The following is a 13,241-nucleotide window of genomic DNA, read 5'->3' as shown; positions in this document are numbered from 1 at the left end:
AGGGCCGTGGATGTTCCGCCCCGTCCCAAGTCGATGGGACGTGGCTGCACCGGGAGCTGGACCCACTGATCCAGTTTTTTCTTGACGCCAGAGAGCGGGTGGAACTCTGCCCGACGCTGCCGTGGGGTTGAGACAGTACTGTGTCCTGATGCGTGTGCTGTGTTTTGACCCTCAGATGCTCATCGTGAAGAAACCTGACATCCAGCAGATAGATGAACCCTCCCAAATTCTACCAAGCCAGTGACATGGCGGACATGACCTTCCTGAACGAGGCCGGCGTCCTGGACAATCTGCGTCAATGCTACGTCAACACGAGCATCTATGTAAGTGTCAGGGCCGGGGGGTGCGGAGGGGGTGGCTGCAGCTCTTCCGCCCCTCTCCTCCCCAACAACCCATGCGTGTTATGTCTGGGACAAGGGCAGAGGGACCATGCTTTTGACGGATCAGAACTTCCACCTCGAGGCTTTGGCATCTCAGTGATGGTACGATCTCTGTGGGCAGCTGACACACCCTTTGCTGAGGCTGTCGTCCAGAAGTGCTCCTCCTGACCCCATCCCAGCAAACCCTCCAATCAAATCATCATTTCCCCCAGTGACGTCATACGGCTTCATTAAATGTCTTTCCCTGTCTGCCCATCCATCCTCCATCCATCCATTCACCTCTCCTTTCCCACCATTCTTCCATCTTTCATTTCTCCCTTTCTTCTATCCATCCAACCATCCATTCATTCAACAAGTACTTTGCTAGGATCAGCACAGTGAGTTACCATCGGTCCCTTAACCGTCTTAGAAATCCTAAGACTCCCCAAAGGTGCTAGAGGGTAAACTCAAAATTGGGATATAAGGAAGTTTATGTGTCTGCCTCTCTAGATGTCCTTACTAGAAAGGAAAGAGGCAATCTGGTAGGATGGGGTGAACTGGGGCCCCACTTCAAGGTCAGGGGACTTCCCTTCCCTGGGTTTTGGTGACAGTCAAGAGAGCTGCCGCTTGCTTCTTCCCCTTGCCCTATTTCAATACTGTTTCAGTTCCAGATTCAGACCTTCAGCAGCACCAGAGCTACAGGCGGTGCTGGAGGATCTCTGGAAAGCTCTTGGGGTCATTTGCTGGGGCCACAGGCTGGTGGAGCATCACTGGATTTCACCCTGGGAAGAGCCACGTCTGCAGCCTGGCTGAGCCTTGAGCTTGGGGGGGAAATGTCTGTGTGGGCTCAAGGCCAAGCTCAGGGCCTGGGCTTGCTCAGAGCCCCCCTGCAGCTGAGCCCTTGCTCCCAAGGGTGGCCACACCACGACTCTGAGCTAAGGGACTGCAGGCTCTGTGGAGAGTGGCCTGAGGGACCAGGGCGGGAGTCTCCTCTTAAATCCAAACACCTCAGTTGAACCACTGAAAACCTGGGGTAGGCAGGGCAGCCGCCCTCTTGTGTACCCCTGCAAGGGTGGTGGGGGACCTCTCCTTTTCATGCTGGCCCAAACAGGGACAGAACTCGCTTCTGGTCTGCTCTCTCTGCCCCAGCCCAACCCCCAAGACAGGGCTGGAGGGAAAGAGCGTCTCAGTGGCTGGATCCCGGATGAGACACAGTGTGTCATCCTCTTATGTCTTTTCGTGGGTTCTCTGCCTCTTCTCTTTGCTCCTCTTTCTTTGGGTTGCTTTCTATTTAGTAAGGTTTCTTTTAAAAATACAATATAATGCAGCTCTGCTAAGGAGAAGCTGGGGGTGTGTATCCCCACTTGGACCAAAATGGAAACTTTTCGAGTTGACATGAAAAGAGGCAGAGAGTGGAGGCACAAGAGGTCAGTGTGAATGTCCACCAGGAGAAGTTTGGGACCCATGGATTTGGCCATTTTCTGCCCTCAAATAATTCCTTTCACTACTTCATTAGTTTTTCTGATTTTTTTTAAAAAAATGGGATGATTTCCTGGGAAAATTGCCAGAGGGTAAAAGAGTATGTTCTTAAGAGTAGATCAATTCCTGCTGCCCACCAGTTGGTGGGTTGTGTCCACGAAGTAAGAACTCCAGGAACTGTCATGGAAAACCTCCCCCATGAAGTAAATCCAAAAATTAAGATATAAAAGAGCATCATGGATCATTTCTATGTGAAATCTAAAATATGACAGAAACGAACATGTCTACAAAACAGAAACCAACTCACAAAAAGAACAGACTTGTAGTTGCCAAAGGGGATGGGTACGGGGTGGCGCAGGGGAGGAGCAGGACTTGGGGATTCGCACGTGCACGCTATTATCTCTAGGATGGGTAAACAGCACGTGTCTACTGGACGGTATAGATAACTATACTCAATATTCTGTGATAACCATAACGGAAAAGATGAGGGCAAAGAATATATATGTATAACTGAATCGCTTTGTCATTCAGCAGAAATGAACACAACACTGTAAACCAACCATACTTCAAAAACACTTTTTTCTGTTAAAAAAATCATCAGTATCATAGAAAACAACTGTTTGCTTTCACAACAAGGAGAGGGGACACGAACGTATCTCTGGGTTTGTTTGTATACTATGAGAAAGGGCTATTCGAAACCAACACGGTGCTTCCTTCTGGGAGGAAGGGGCGCGTGCTGAGCAGCTGGGGAATTTTTGCCGCCTATTCGTCCATAGAAACGATTATGTTATCAAGTCAGGTACTGGGGTTGGCCAGAAAGATCGTTCTGGTTTTTCCATAGGATGTTACCAAAAAACCCTAGTGAAATTTTTGCCAACCCAATAATTAAACCAAAAGAAAATGAAACCGATAACATATTAAAGAGAAGCCTGGTTTTACCTACTGGATAAAGACTCAGACATAGATTCTGGCCTCAGAAAGAGCCCCACAGAATCTTTCCAGGCTGGCAGGATGCTCCAGCCAGGATACTCTGTGACGGGCTGGGGTCCAGAGGAAGAGGGTGTCGGCAGAAGGGCCAGCTAATCCTCTTCCTTTCCTCTCACCAGACCTACTCGGGCTTGTTCTGTATGACACTCAGCCCCTACCGGTGGCTGCCCATCCACGGGGCCCACGTGGCCAACATGTACAAAGGCAAGAAGCATGCACGGAGATGTCGCTCCTCCCCCTTCTCCATCTCGGACAGCACCCACCACGACAGGCTCATGGGTGCGTGTGGGGGTGGAGATAGGAGGGGCCACCGGCGGAGTCACGGCGGGGCTAGAAAAGGCCCTTTGCCGCTGGGTCTCCAAATGCATTAAGACCCCCGTGTACCCAGTCCTGACCTTGACCCTCACCACCCGCTGAAGACTTCTTTTCAAATATTGCTCGGTGAGTGCACTTGCTAAGTACCAGCCCTACCTCACACCCCGTCTCATTTAAGCATCACAAAAACATGGGATAACAAGCTAAATAATGTCCAGAGCTCAAGTCAACCCTTAACCATTCCCCATGCCATCTTCGCCGTACAGTACAAAGTGATTTTTATTAATGTTACTCTTTGTCTTTATGTTGCTTACGACTAGGCAGTTTTCTGGGATGGGGCTGGTAAATGCTTGGGCCCCTCGGCAAGGATGTGGGCTGCAGCAGCAGGCCTGTAGCCTCGGACCTGACGGGATCCTAGCTCTTCGTCTGTGGGCCACTGCAGCAACGCTGCAAGCCGGGCAGGATGCAGGGAGATGCTGGCGGCACGGCTAGGGTGACGCCAAATGTTGAGTTTCTAAGTGTTTTCTAATTACATCTTCCTGTTGACAGGTCCCTCCCTACAGAGCGTGAAAATCGTCTGTGCTAATCACATAAGTGTCCCTCCTGCCTCTCAGTCTATAGACATGTAATTAGGTCTGTGTCTTACACATGTAATTAAGCCTTCTTATAATTAATTGGGGGGACTTTGTATGGAAATCTGCAGGCTGCGAACGAGTGGGCTTAGCAGGGTAAGGCTGCGTCTGCTAAACTGAGTCGGGGTGAGGGGTTTTGGGGCCCAAGTCCCCTCCTGCCCCACCCTGTCTGCCCGGATGGCTGAGGTGTGAAGATGCCCAGCCTGGACCTTTCATCACTTTGCCTCTCTGCAGACACTCCCCTCTCTGCCTTTCACTTATCTGCTCCCGCTCTCCACCTGCAGTGGAGAATCTGGTGCCGGCAAGACCGAGAACACGAAGAAAGTCATCCAGTACTTTGGCGACATCGGAGGAACTGGCAAACATCCTCAGATGGGAAGGTAGGGCCGTCTAGGGACACCTGGGGCCTCTGGGTCTACACAGCAGAGCCCTGTGACCCTTACAGCTGCTCTCTGGGTTAGGGCCACTTTACAGATGAGGAGATGGTAGCTGAGAGATAAGCGACTTGGGCAGAGTCCCATAGAGAGAAGGTGGCTGCAGACCCGGATCTGACCCATTGGACGGACTCTGATGCCCCAGGCCACGTCTGCCGCTAGAAGTGCTGTGCCAGAGCCCCTTGTGCTTGGCAGGGGAGAGAGGGGACTGCCAGATCCTGGTTAAGCTGCTTCTCAGGCCCTGGCAGCCCCATGGGAGCACTAGCTGGGCCAGTGGCAACTGTAAAAAGCCAACAGAGGGGAAAGGAAGACTTTGGAGGAGCACCAGGGGTGCCCAGGGAAGGGTTTCAAGGTTCACATAGGAGTCTCTCAACCAAGAGCAAAGGAAAGAAACAGCAGCTAAGAATCAAGGCCTGTCATCTGGCAGGGGGGCTCCGCAGGGGCTGCAGGGGGACAGTCCTCAGGCGGTGGCCCTCCAGCCCCGCTCTCCCCGCCTCCCCCAGGCCGCGCCCCTCCTGGGTTCCTGGCACATACAGGAGCAGCAGCTGACAGGCAAGCCCACCTTGTGTTTCTCTCTGGGCCAGGGGTCCCCGGAGGATCCGGTCACCCAGGCAACCCTGTGCCGGAGGCGCCAGAACAAAAGCTCCTCCTGTTTGTCAGTGTGACGGCGGCAGGGCTGGCCCCAGGGTAGCGGGACAGGCTTACCACCCCGCCCCAAGCGAGGAGATCAGGGCTGACTGACCCTCACCAATGGGATGACCCGAGTCCCAGCATCTCCTTCCCAGAGACTGTTATCAGTCAGGAACTTCCCTGGCGGTCCAGCGGTTAAGACGCCACACCGCCAATGCAGGGGACGTAGGATCAATCCCTGGTTGGGGAGCTAAGAAGCCCCACAAGTCGTGTGGCACGGCCCCAGAATATTAATAAATAAAATGGTTCATAATAAATAATGCTTTAAAAAACAAACAAAAAGAGTCCAGTTCAGTATTTAAATTCAGGGGCTTGAGTGCAGAGAAGTGGGCACACAGTGATGGAAGGATCAACAAGACAAAACAGGAACCCAGAGATCGAAGCGGCTGGAGGCTGAACCCCCACCCCACCCAGGGGCCCCAGGGCTGGCAGGATGCCCTGGTGGCCCTGAAGCCTTTCTGGTGGGAGCTGGGTCATGGATGGAGCTCAGTAGATCTGCTGCACCTTTCCCTGCTGATCCCGTATCTCCTGCTGGAGCCTCTCACTGCCTGGGGAAGAGAGCTGGGCAGGGAGGCGGTGAGGATAAAAGGTGGTGGAGATACCGAGACTCCTGTTCCAGGAGAGTTTGTCCTTGACTGATCCTGCGTCCATCCATAAGGAGGCATGGTACAGCGCCCTCTATGTGTCAGTAAGCTCAGTTGCTCAGTCGTATCTGACTCCTTGTGACCCCATGGACTGCCGGGCCTCCCTGTCCATTGCCAACCCCTGGAGCTTACTCAAACTCGTGCCCATTGAGTCGGTGATGCCAACCAACCATCTCATCCTCTGTCGTCCCCTTTCTCCTCCTGCCTTCAATCTTTCCCAGCATCAGAGTCTTTTCTAATAAGTCAGTTCTTTGCATCAAGTGGCCAAAGTATTGGCGTTTCAGCTTCAGCATCAGTCCTTTCAGGGAATATTCAGGACTGACAACTCCCACCACGTCTGCCTATGGTGGAATTCCAGAGAGGTCTAGCCTCTCCTGCAGGGCACCCCTCTGCTCCATTAGATGCCCTAAAACTGGGGGCTACCCCCAGACCCTGGGTTTAGCTCCAAGACCTGTCCACTTCCTTCTCTGCCTGTCCAAGTGGGAAATCCACAGCTCCACGTACAGCCACCTCTGGCCCAGTCATCTTCCTGCAGTGCCCGTAGAATTCGGGGCGGGGGGAAGGGCAGGGAGGGTCAATGAGTGACTGCAGCCAGTGAGTGACCGGGTAGCAAGCTTGGTCTGGAGTGCCACACGTGCTCCCTCATGACCCTCCTCGCCCAGGGCAAGTTCATCCAGATCCACTTTGGAACTACGGGCAAGCTGGCAGGAGCTGGCATAGAGAGCTGTGAGTCAGGCTTTTTTCAGAGGGTTCTTGGGGGCAGGACCAGCTACCATTATGGGGTGCAGCACAGAGTGAAAGCATGGGCCCCTTGTTTCAAAAGTACTGAGAATTTCCAAACAGCAGCAGAGGGTCTCAAGCGTGGGGCCCTGCTGAGCACAGCCTGGATCACACGCGGGAGGTCAGCCCTACTCTCAGGCCCCTCACCCTCAGGAGCCAGCCCCCTGCCCTGGCCATGGGTTCAGGGGAGAGGGAAGAGGACCCATGCCTGGACGTGGCGCTGGGCTTTATGGGGAGGGGAGCCCTGCACGCCACAGAGAAGGGGCTGAACTCAGGGGCACACTGGCTTTTTTTCCAGAGCTCTTGGAGAAATCTCGTGTCGTCTCACAGCAAGCAGATGAAAGGAGCTATACCACATTTTCTACCACATTCTAACAGGAAGCCTGAGCTTGTCGGTAAAGATCGTCTCTTTCATTGTCTCTTAACTGCTTTTCCACAATTTCCAATAATGAAAGAATTTCCTGTGTGTGGAGGGGTTCTGTGGTTCTACACAAATCTGTTTAGTTGAGAGTTACACGAAGAGGTTACAGGGAAGTTTCTCAAAGTTCTGCTCACACCCACCTTCACAATAGCCTATGAGGCTTCACACCATTGCTGGCCCATTTCACAGATGGGGCTTTGAGATGCCATGGTTGAGATACAGACCTAGGGTATAGGATTTTAGATCTACCTGCCTTCTCCCCTGACTCCTTGTCTGGGTTTCCCAAGTGACTCAGTGGTAAAGAATCTGCCTGCCAATTCAGGAGACACAGAAAACGCAGGTTCAATCCCTGGGTTGGGGAGATCCCCTGGAAAAGCAAATGGCCAGCCCACTCCAGTCTTTTTGCCTGGAAAATCCCATGGACAGAGGAGCCTGACTGGCTACAGTCCATGGGGTCGCAAAGAGTCAAACACGATTGAGCAACTGAGCATGCATGCATGCCTTCCATATCTTGGTCAGACAGCAGCAGAGAGGTCAGCCCAGGACCGCCACATGTGGACGTAATCCTGTGCACAGTTCAGCAAGCAGACTGCGTTCATGCCCTCATCTGGATGCCCTTGTGCAGGCAACAACCTACTCAACTGGCCATGGCAGACCTGCTCAGAATCTAAGGTCCAGAGAGAGATGAAGACTCGGTCTTCCACATACACACCTCTTTTCCCAGCCAGAGACAAGGGCATTGAATACCACCCCTACCCACATACATGGGTTTTATTTGTGTTGGAAACAGTGTACTTTTTAATTAATATATGCCATTTTGAAATTGGAAGGTGTCACATAAAAACCAAACTTCTGGTTTTTCTGGAATAGCAGGACATCCGGTAGGCATGGCCTTCCCTGGCATGTGGCACGAGTCAGGGAAGTTGAGCGGTAGTGGGCCCTGCGGATGGAGAGCAAGCTCTCCTGTTTACCACACTCCCCACCAAGCCCTACTGCCTTCCTGACCCTGGAGCAGAGTGGCAGGCACCATTCATCTTCCTTCTTGGGCTGTAGTTTTTCTCAACAGTAGAGAGGAAAAGAAAGGACAGTATGTCTTGCACCCACGTCTCTTCCCAAAGTGAAAAAGACAGAACAAGACGGGCACATATTTGAAGAAAAATAGAAGCGAGTGTATTTCTTTGTAAAAGTGACAACATCCCAGGTATACTATATGCAAGTGATTAGCACTGCCTGCTGCAGTCTTTGGGTTACCTTCTGCCTTTGAGCATGACCTGCTCTTTACAGGAGAGAGAATGGAGAAAGATATGCATTCATTTATTCCAGAAAACATCTACTAGTTATCTACCAGGTGCCAGGTCTTGGACCAAGTGACAAAGGGCACAACCAGATTCCTGAGACCCTCCTGTCACTCCAAAGTTCCTCACGTGCCTCATTCAAGCCCCTCGCTGAGTCCAGGTGACCTCAAGGGGCACGGAGCACGTTGTATTCAGCTCTGTAACCACCACAATGACATCATACCTGGCAGAGGGGAGGCATTTAGAGATACAGGTTAAAAATGAAAAAGAAGGGACTTCTCTGGCATTCCAGTGGTTAAGACTTCGCCTCCCAATGCAGGGGGTGTGAGTTTGATCCCTGGTCAAGGAGCTAAGATCTTGTATGCCTCAGGGTCAAAAAGAAAAGACAAAACAAAACAGAAGCAATATCGTGACACGTTCAACAAAGGACTGAAAACTGGTCCACATCAAAAAAATTAGAACTAAAAAGAAGGAAACCACACGTCACCAGCCCACTAACCTGCTTTCTTGCAGAAAGCCTGCTGCTGGTCCCCAGCCCGAAGGAGTACCACCGGGTGAGCTAGGGCGTCACTGTGGTGGGTGACATGGACGATGGGGAGGAGCTGCAGACGTGAGTGGGTGGGCATAGCCAGCGAAAGATGGGGAGACTCTGGGGCCCTGCAGGCACTGCCATCTGAACTGGGTGGGGCAGGGTCGGAGGGGACACGCAGAGTTGCCAGGCAGCAGCCTGGATTCTCCTGTGGAGATTGCTGGGGTTGCAGCCGCTGTTTTCCCCAAGCCTGTCGCAGAGAGCAGCGTTTCTCTCTGCAGAGCTGAACTGTTAACTCGACAGGGACTTGTGGGGCGGTCCACTCCACATTTCTCCTCCTCCCCAGCCCAGCGAGACGTCACCTTCTAGTCCCGCCAGTTCCCACAGCACCTCTCTCTCCTCCTCTGTGGCGCTGAGCACCTGGGGCTTCCGTTAGAATACTGTGTAACTCTCTTTTTTGACAAAAGAATCAAATCCTGATGCATCTTTTCCTTCGCCTTCTCTCAGGACCTAGCAAGGAGCCTGTACAGTAATAATGGTGGGGATTATAATACTATTTCCCATTTGTTCCTATCACTCTGGTTTATCTTTATGACCACCTACAGGACCCATTTTGCAGATGACTACACTGAGGCCAGAAGGTTAAATGAATACAAGGACTGCCTTGCACAGCATCTGGCCTGGGCTCCTTGGAGGAAAGACACGCCCTGGCCAGGGTCTGTCTGGCCCATTGGTGCCACCTCATGGTGGCCTCCACTCTGAGGAACAGGAAGCCAGGAGCTCCTTGGTGTTGCTCCCCCGGGGGCCTTGCAGGAAGCCTTTGATGGGCTGGGTTTCAGCGCCAAGAATATTGGCGTGTATAAGCTGACTGGGGGGCATCATGCACTTCGGCAACGCGAAGTTCAGGCAGAAGGCCAGAGAGGAGCAGGCTGAGGTGGGCACCACAGAGGGTAGGCACAGGGCAGGGGCTGTGCGGGGAGGGGGTGGCCAGCAGCGGGGGCAGGGGAGGCTCGGGACGCTCCAGGGCTTCCTGCGCGTGTCAGAGACCCTCGGTAAACTAAGGATGCTCCTTTAATACCAGATGTCAAGAGCCACAAAAGGCATGACGGAATCAGAGACATAATTTTGGTTTCTATATCACTTTGCCGCTTGACCTTGAGCGAGCGAGCGTGGAAACTGTTATCAGACTTCTGTTTTCTTTCTTTCCCCAATATTCCTAAAGTTTTTAAATCAAACTATAGGTGATGTACAATATTATATTACAAGTGTACACTATAGTGATTCACAGTTTTTACACATTATACTCCGTTTATAGTTATTATAAAATATCGATATATTTTTTCTGTGCTGTACAGTAGATCCTTGTAGCCTGTTTTATACCTAACAGTTTGTTTCTCTTACTCTGCTGCTCCCTCTTGCCCTTACCCCTTTCCCTCTCCACACTGGTGGCCACTAGTTTGTTCTCTGGATCTGCGAGTCAGCTTCTTTTAGGTTATACTCACTAGTTTGATATATTAGATTTCACATACAAATGGTCTTTAGCTGTCTGACTTATTGCACTGACCATAATGACCTTCCAGTCCTCCCACACGGCTGCAGATGGCAAATTTTTGTTCTTTTTTCATGGCTGCATAGTATTCCGTTGTATATCTCTGGCACAGCTTCAGACCCCAGTTTTCTCGATGGCAGCATGGGCAGTCTTCCCCTCTCTCCCCATAACCCCTTCTCTAAACACAATAGACAGGGGCTGGGGTTCTCCAGGGCAGGGCACCATCTTTCACTCCCCTGCTATTTCTTTCCCTGCTCAGTGGCCGACAAAGTTGCCCACCTCATGGGTCTCAACTTCAGGGAGCTCCAGAAGGGCATCACCAGGGGCCGCAGGTCAAAGTAAGCGACGAGTTTGTGCAGAAGGGCCAGAACATGGAGCAGTGCCAGAACTCCATCGGGGCCCTGGGCAAGACCATGTACGACAAGATGTTCAAATGGCTAGTGGTCAGGATCAACAAGACCTCGGACGCCAAGATGCAGAGGGAGTTCTTCAGTGGGATGCTAGACGCTGCCGGCTTTGAGATCTTTGAGGGGTGTCTGGCCTCACTCTGCCATAGCCACCCTCCTTTTTGATAAGAGCCTTTTCACCAAGGTTCTCTCGCTTCTCACTTTCGACCTGGGGCCAGCCAGTCTCAGCCTGCTCCTGGCTCTCTGGCTTCTGGCCACCAGAAAGTTCCATCTTCATGTATTGGCGCCAAGTCACAACAGGTAGAATGAGCGGTGTGCTGGCTGGAGCTGGCCTGTCCCAGCTCACCAGAGCTGATTGGGGGAATTTTCAGGAATTCTGAGAGCTGGTCGACACCCTGTTGATAACATGTCTGTGGTGCATTTACATGGCCAATACTACAAACCAGGAGCTTTTTTTTGAGAGAGAGAGCTGATTTATCAGCACAGCACTGGTGGTCCCTGTTTCTTGCCCAGAAAAATGAGACTCAGGTCTCATCACAAGAGGAGTGTTGTGGATGAGGAAGATTTTGCCTTCATGATTATGAGTCAGGAGACCCGGTTCTGGACTTGGGTTGGCCACCAACCAGCTGTGTGGCCTTTGGACAGTGGCTACCCCTCTCTGAGCCTCAGCTGTCTCAACTCTAAAATGAGCCGGCCGGAGGTGATGACCTCTAAGGTTCACTCCAGCTGTGCTCTCCTATTGTTCCAGGACTTCTGTTAGCCACAGCTGGAGTTTTAAAAAATAATTTAGCCCCATTTCTATCGAGCTTCCCTAGTGGCTCAGCTGGTAAAGAATTCACCGGTGATGCAGGAGACGCCCAGGAGATGCTCTTCCTGGGTCAGGAAGAGCACCTGGGAAGGGATAGGCTACCCACTCCAGGATTCTTGGGCTTCCCAGTGGCTCAGCTAGTAAAGAATCCGCCCGCAATGTGGGAGACGTGGGTTCGATCCCTGGGTTGGGAAGATCCCCTGGAGAAGGGAAAGGCTACCCACTCCAGTATTCTGGTCTGGAGAATTCCACGGTCTGTATAGTCCATGGGGTTGCAAAGAGTCGGATGCAACCCAGTGACTTTCACTTTCACTTTCAATTTCTCTAGGGATCTAGAAGGCTAATTTGGCTGCTGTCTACAATAGAATCATTTAATTCCATAGGTGGAAAGGGCCTTAGACAGAGTTTCAAACTGTGCTGCCTGGAGTCCTGGGCAGCTGCCGAGGGCCAGCCGGGTGGGGCTGGAAAGGGAGGAAAGCGCCTGCACCCACAGCACGGTATGTGCAGTAGACAAACAGGGCTGGACTCCCAGCTCTGCCACCGCCAGGTCCCCATCTTTAATGGGGTCACCGATCATTCTTGCAGATACAGCTTAGCCAGCATCTGACACGCGTACATGCTCGATGCAGGTGACTCTGTAAACACAACGGCCCCTCTCCTCTGACCCGTTTTTCATAAGAGCCTTCCGTGTGGGCTTTCATTCAGAGCAAGCAGTCTCTGGTTTAAAAAGCAAATGAATAAAAAGGCTTGCAAATCATCAAGGAAGCCAGGGGTCTTCAATGAGAGGCTCTCCTCCCTGGAAAAGTCACCAAAAACAGGCTGTGGGGACTTCCCTGTGGTCCAGTATGCTCTGTGAGATGGTCTAGTTAAGACTCTGTGTCCAGCTGTCATAGAACCCGAAAGGCCCTCATGCTTGAGCTTTGGGAACAAGCATTGCCCTCTCCTAGGAGTCTGCTTCAGAAATCCAGACCTTCCATGGGAGAGGGGATATTAAGTCACTAAGGGCATTTGTGAGCTCCTTTTTCTGGTGGGAAGAAACCTAGAACCACATGAGGCCCCGGGTTGCCAGGAATGTCCCTGAGAAGGAGGAGCAGATAAAAGAGAATTAAACGTGGGGAAGACAGGTGTCACTGAGTACCTCCCCCGGGGGGCCACCTGCCCAGTACCTCCACCTCCCACACACAGAAGTCCATCCTGCCATGCCCTCCCTGAGGCTTCCTGCCTTCTGCTAACATGGCCATCATCTAACAGGGTGACCAGCTGATTGAAATGACCTCCTACTCCTACTTCCTCCTCACTTCTCTCTCTGGGAGTTCCAAAGCAACGTAGCCAAGAAAGCCCTCAGACCTGCCAGGGCCACGCCATTGTCTGTGGCCTTCCATTTGATTTTGGTCAGAAATGGCAACACTTGCAGAGGATTAGGACTCTGCCCTTCCAATCAACTGTGGACAATTCTGAAAGAGATGGGAATACCAGACCACCCGATCTGCCTCTTGAGAAACCTGTATGCAGCTCAGGAAGCAACAGTTAGAACTGGACATGGAACAACAGACTGGTTCCAAACAGGAAAAAGGATTATGTCAACGCTGTATATTGTCACCCTACTATTTAATTTATATGCACAGTACATCATGAGAAACGCCAGGCTGGATGAAGCACAAGCTGGAGTCAAGATTGCCGGGACAAATATCAATAACCTCAGATATGCAGATGACACCACCCTTATGGCAGAAAGTGAAGAAGAACTAAAGAACCTCTTCATGAAAGTGAAAGAGGAGAGTGAAAAAGTTGGCTTAAAGTTCAACATTCAGAAAACGAAGATCATGGCACCTGGTCCCATTACTTCATGGCAAATAGATGGGGAAACAGTGGCAAACTTTATTTGGGGGGACTCCAAAAATCACTGCAGATG

The 13,241-nt window shown here is 51.7% G+C and overlaps 1 pseudogene; it reads left to right on the top strand.

Moving 5' to 3' along the window:
- Positions 1 to 212: 212 nt before the first annotated feature.
- LOC120882883 overlaps positions 213 to 13,241 on the top strand; it is a 34,925-nt pseudogene continuing 21,896 nt past the window's right edge.

The sequence above is a fragment of the Oryx dammah genome, unplaced genomic scaffold, assembly GCF_014754425.2.
Source record: "Oryx dammah isolate SB20612 unplaced genomic scaffold, SCBI_Odam_1.1 HiC_scaffold_2, whole genome shotgun sequence".
Classification (NCBI taxonomy): domain Eukaryota; kingdom Metazoa; phylum Chordata; class Mammalia; order Artiodactyla; family Bovidae; genus Oryx; species Oryx dammah.
Note: the sequence above shows the minus strand (reverse complement) of the source record. Positions and strands in the feature narration are given on the sequence as shown.